The sequence below is a fragment of the Ambystoma mexicanum genome, chromosome 8 (assembly GCF_040938575.1).
Source record: "Ambystoma mexicanum isolate Mex_15411 chromosome 8, UKY_AmexF1_1, whole genome shotgun sequence".
Classification (NCBI taxonomy): Eukaryota; Metazoa; Chordata; class Amphibia; order Caudata; family Ambystomatidae; genus Ambystoma; species Ambystoma mexicanum.
The window spans coordinates 412,261,921-412,268,133 of NC_090929.1; positions in this window are offsets into that span (position 1 = coordinate 412,261,921).

Here is a 6,213-nt window from a genome sequence, read left to right on the forward strand (position 1 = left end):
TCAAGACCCTTTGCATTGCCCTCAAGGCTTTCTGGGGCCTGGGTCCACAATACTTTGAACTCTCCCTCTGTAAATACCTTCCTACTTGAGCTCTTCACTCCTTCACCTCCAACTCCCACAGGGTCAGTCGCTTCTCCAAGCAACGAGTTGGTGGTGGATCCCTTTCCTCGGCTGGGTCCTCTATCTGGAACAGCCTCCCTGCCTCTCTGAAACTTGAGGAGAACCATCTTCGTTTCCGGAAGCACCTCAAGACCTTCCTCTTTGCTTCTGCCTTTGCTCTTCCTCTCCCCTGCCAATCTGTCTGCTTTGGCACCGGGCACCTGGTTACCCTCTGATATTGGGCCCAGATACGTGCCCTCCCAGCCACACAGCCGCACTGCCTCCTGGCAACCCTTGCCCTTGGGTCTGTATCTGCTACGCTACAGTCCCCTTCTAGCACTTATCATACACCGTTGTCTACACCTTATTTTCGCACTTACACCTGCTGGCCGCACTACCTGTTGTTGTTCTATCACGTGTTCAGCACTTTCCACTCCTCCCCTACCCCTCGCACTTCCCCCTTCCCTCTCCCCTGCACTTGCACATTCTCAATATAACTGGGCCTAGTAAGATCATTGTTTTGTCCTTCATTGTTTCCCCTCCCTTGCCTCGTCACGCTCTGAAACACTTGTGTATGGGCACAATACAAATAAAATATCATATCATATCAATATCAGCCTCAGAAGGAAGGTGAGTAACAGCAATATTCGATTGAATAGAAATTATTTTATCCATAAAACACCTGGACCTGAGAGGGCCTGAGAGGAGGGAACAGGAACCGGTAAGCCAGTAGAGAGATTACGAACCACTTTGAGCAACTCCCTGCGGTGATTCACAGAAGTTTCAATAAGAGATGCAACGTAAGAGATGCATATTTAATGGCATATGAAATGGCAAGGTGATACTGCAAGGTGACCAGAGACCAGGCAAGCTTGTCCCTGTGGGTATAAAGAGCGCCTCCACTTTCGCTTCATCTGCCTGCATTGTAGGCGAAGGGCACGCAGCTCATCCATGAACCACTGCTGAGAGGGTATAGCCTCGATGTCTTGAGCAGAGCAAGGCTATCTGCAACTGCGGTCAGAGTCCTACTTAAAGAATTCATGTCCACAGGGGACAGCCCTGAAAGTCGGACAAGTATAAAAGAGGTCATATCAGATTTAGATACTGAGCACCATCCACACCGCTGGAATAATTTGGTTGGTGGAGCCGATGGTGGGCCCTTAATTCCACAGGTGAAGGGAACAACAAAATGATCAGACCACAGGATTTGAAAGGCCGCAAAAAGAGTGATCTCAGCATCTTCTGAGAAAATCAGGTCCAAGGTGTAGCCTAAGGAATGGGTCTGTTCATGAACCTGCTGGATGAAGGAGAGTTCTTTCATAGAGGACAGAAAGCTTTGAACCTTAAAGTTCTCCACCTCATTGACCTTAAGATTAAAGTCACCCACAATTGTAATTGGTTATTTATAAGGTGCTTAATACCCAGAGATATAGAAGCGCGGACCCGGGGTTCATACCTGAATTGCTCCTCATTGTCTTGCTACCAAGGCAAGCATTTTGCCCCAGAGCTACCCTCCCGACACAATGGCATATCATCCTGACAAAGACAGTTGTTGTTTACTTGAAGGAGACGAATGTAAAACCTGTTCTTACTCCAGGAGGAGTTGGAACTTATCCCTTCTTTTTGTACATTGTTGATACAACTGAACTTTTTATTATCAAGTTTTGAATCCGCAAGAACTGTGTGGAACTTTGTGGCCAAACAGAATTTCCTGATTTCTTATGAACTGTGGAGGAAAACCTTGCTCAAACCTGGGGAAGGGGAATTAACCCAGGTTATGAGAAGAGGCAGTGGCCATATTGTGAATGGGGTTTTATGTTATATTGTTATATATAATTGTTGGATTGAACTGCCATACATTTCCTTATTGATTTATTGAATGTACAAGTGTGAGGGACAAATATCCTTTAGAGTGTTTTCTTTAGTTTATTTTAGATGGGGAAATCCTTGTCGGGGTAGGGATAGTGACGCGTTTGTCCAACCTTTTTATTTAATAAAATGGCTAAAGTTGAAACCTCTTTATAAAGTCGTCTGCCTCACATTTCTTACCACTCACAATAGGTTCTGAGATGCTGGATGGTTGGGGAAATCCAAGGTTCAGGACACGGGCAAGAGGGATAATGGTACTCAACGAGAGCACTAGTGGTAGGTTACAATCTGGGAAGGCCTTCTCACTGGAGTTGGTAACAGATGGAAAGAGCACCTAAAGGAAGGGCCTGACTTTATTCAGATGAGGAGTTATTTAATCCAGTGAGTTTCAGAAAAAGTGGATCGACTAATTGGGGGAGGGTGACCAGAAAATTGTCAGATTATGAGGAGTGAAGGTGAAGACAGTGGCCGTAGTCATGTTCGGCAGGTTGAATTGCCAGGAGTTCAGTGGCAGAGATTTAATTAAGAGCTCCAAGTCATTGGAAAAGAGAGATTGAAGACTCAAGGAGGTCAATAGATGAGAATTATGCAAGAGGAGGTGGAGCACGGAGCTGAATACAAATGTACTCAAAAGAAAATGAGATTAAGTAATTGGGGAGAGAGGTGGATGGCGTGAGCTCCAGGGCAGCCTTGCCTGAACAGCCATTGGTTAAGGACCAGAGGCAAAGGGAAGCGCACTCCAAAGCAGCTCCATTCCCTTTTTGCCCTTGTTAGCCCATGAACGCCTGACGTAGACAACATACAGTGACTGACAAGGTAAAAGTGGTGTGGGCGGGGAGTACAGCCATTACTGTACTCCAGTAAAACACCACCACTCTTATTACCTAATATCATATATCTACCTGCATTCCATATTTTGCATTTAGCCTAAATGTGTAAGTTAGACATGGGTTTCTTCTAACTAACGTTACAAAAAATGACCAAATCCTGCATACTCAACTGCAAACTCTGAACTGGACACAACCATACCTCTACCGCACCACAACCCGGATGCACTTCACAACACCCAACCCAGCATAAAACCAAACCATGCACAATCATACCTCAACACCACATGCCGGCTAACAGCCGAAAATGCACCAATGCCCAGTGACCGGTTTCTCCGAACTGAAGCTGCCAACAGTACCTCAAAGCACTCTTGCTCTTTTCTCTCTGAATCCCACTAACAACCCCTCAGCCCAATACTGCTTACATTGCAGATATGCCAGTGTGTCAAGAGACTACACCAGTTGCAACAGCGTGCGGTACAAGATCTCATAACATTAACATCATTTGCCAGTTTTGGCATCAAATGCCCAGTTCTTCCACCATATGCTCAAGCACTTCTGTGATAGGACTGTGCTCTTCTACCATACAGCATACCCTCATACCTTTAACTGACAAGTTCTTCTTCATATATTCAGGTACTGGAAGAGACATCACTATAGACCAGTGGTCTTCAAACTTTTTTGGCTCGGGTCCCCCCTGAGCCAAGTTTGGGCAGGCCGGGCCCCCCTAAAAGTGCCGGATGGACAGTATGTAGAAATCGCTATGAACTTTTTGCGTGCCGTCACCGCACCCTACTCCCAATACAGACCCTGGGCTCTCCCCCACCATACTCCCACCACTTACCCAGTGCTGCCACCCATCCTGCTCCAACCAGAGTCCCATAACACAAGCATACACACATCCATACACATTTAAATAAAAAATAAATCATGAACTTACCTTCTGCAGGGGCCTGCGCATGGCTGCTAAAATGCCCCGCTCCAGGTTGCTCTGCCCATATGTGCGAGGAGGCGCAGGAGCACCCCCTCGCACATACATACATGCAGTGCCCCAGCTAGCATTTCCAATGAGCTATGCAAGGCTGGCGAAGCAAAACACCCCCAACGTTGCATGGCTCAGTGATCATGTGCGGCTGGGGAAATGAACTGTCAAAGGCAAACATTGTTTCCCTTTGACAGTTCAGCCAGACAGGGAGCACTCCCTCAGCTGGAAAAAGCAGCTGAGGGAGTGCTCAGTGTTTCACTGGGCTGGCTCCTCGGCTCCTCCATAATGGGTGAGGTGGCCATTGGGTGGACGCCCCCTCACCCATTATGGATGAGTCGGCAGGCTGGGGCTGGCCTATAGAGCAATAGGGCGATGACTGTACCAAAAATGCAAAATGCTAGTGTAGGCCAATCAAAATGGGCCACTTTTTTGGCCAATGTGGGCCAGTTTGAGGAGTTGCTTCACTATGCAGCAAGTAGTTTTGACCATTGTTGCTGAATAAATATTCTTTACATATCACAATTTGTTTACATTTGAATAAAAAACAACCCCTTGGGTACTATTCAAACAGTCTGTGACTAAAGGACTGAATATCCATTTGCAACTGCTGCCCATGTTTTCATTGGTGCCTAAGACCGTTTTATGGTCCAGTCTGACCATGTGAGCTGCCCCCTCCCATTACCTCCAATCTAAAAAAAAATAAAAAAAAAATAAAAAATGTTTTTTTTTTTTTTTACATTTCATGCTGGGCTCTGGCGCCCCCCCCCCCCCCTAGGAGGCGGCCGCGCCCCCCTGGGGGGGTGCGCCCCACAGTTTGAAGACCTCTGCATAGACCATGTTCGTGAGTAATGGGTTAATGACAGGCAGCGTTTAACCTTTCTAATTTCTAAATGTTCTTCATGTGTGTTTGTATCATTTTCAGGTGAGTTTCTCTGCCATTTAATATATTAGGCTACCGTTCCGGGCCGTTCCGGGTACCTTTTTGTGACAAAATGTAGATTTTGGGTAGTAATGGGTTCATGACAGCATATTGGTGCCCCTTTTTCATTTCAAAATGCTCTTCATGTGTGTTTGCATCATTTTCAGGTGAGTTTCGCTGCCATTTTATATATCAGGGTAGCGTTCCGGCCCGTTCCGGGTACTTTTTCATGATAAAATGTAGATTTTGGGCAGTAATGGGTGAATGACAGCATATTGGTGGAGCTTTCTCATTTCAAAATGTTGTTCATGTGTGCTTGCATCATTTTCAGGTGAGTTTCACTGCCATTGCATGTGTTAGGGTAGCGTTCCAGCCCATTCCGGGTAATTGTTCGTGATAAAATGCAGATTTTGGGCAGTAATGGGTGAATGACAGCATATTGGTGCCCCTTTTTCATTTCAAAATGTTCTTCATGTGTGTTTGCATCATTTTAAGGTGAGTTTCGCTGCCGTTTTATATATCAGAGTAGCGTTCCGGCCCGTTCCGGGAACTTTTTCGTGATAACATGTAGATTTTCGGCAGTAATGGTTTAATGACAGCATATTGGTGCCCCTTTTTCATTTCAAAATGTTCTTCATGTGTGTTTGCATCATTTTCAGGTGAGTTTCGCTGCCATTTTATATATTAGGGTAGCGTTCCGGCCCGTTCCGTGTACTTTTTCGTGATAAAATGTAGATTTTGGCCAGTAATGGGTTAATGACAGCATATTGGTGCACCTTTCTCATTTCAAAATGTTTTCATGTGTGTTTGCATCATTTTCAGTTGAGTTTCGCTGCCGTTTTATATTTTAAGGTAGCATTCTGGCCCATTCCGGGTACTTTTTCATGATAAAATATAGATTTTGGGCAGTAATGGGTGAATGACATCATATTGGTGGAGCTTTCTCATTTCATAATGTTCTTCATGTGTGCTTGCATCATTTTCAGGTGAGTTTTGCTGCCATTTCATATGTTAGGGTAGCGTTCCGGCCCGTTCCGAGTACTTTTTCGTGATAAAATGTAGATTTTGGGCAGTAATGGGTGAATGACAGCATATTGGTGGAGCTTGCTCATTTCAAAATGTTCTTCATGTGTGCTTGCATCATTTTCAGGTGAGTTTCACTGCCATTTTATATGTTAGGGTAGTGTTCCGGCCCGTTCCGGCCACTTTTTCGTGATAAAATGTAGATTTTGGGCAGTAATGAGTGAATGACAGCATATTGGTGGAGCTTTCTCATTTCAAAATGTTCTTCATATGTGTTTGCATCATTTTCCGGTGAGTTTCGCTGCCGTTTTATATATTAGGGTAGCATTCCGGCCCGTTCCGGGTACTTTTTTCGTGATAAAATGTAGATTTTGGGCAGTAATGGGTTCATGACAGCATATTGGTGCCGCTTTTTCATTTAAAAAAGTTCTTCATGTGTGTTTGCATCATTTTCAGGTGAGTTTCACTGCCATTTTATATATCCGGGTAGC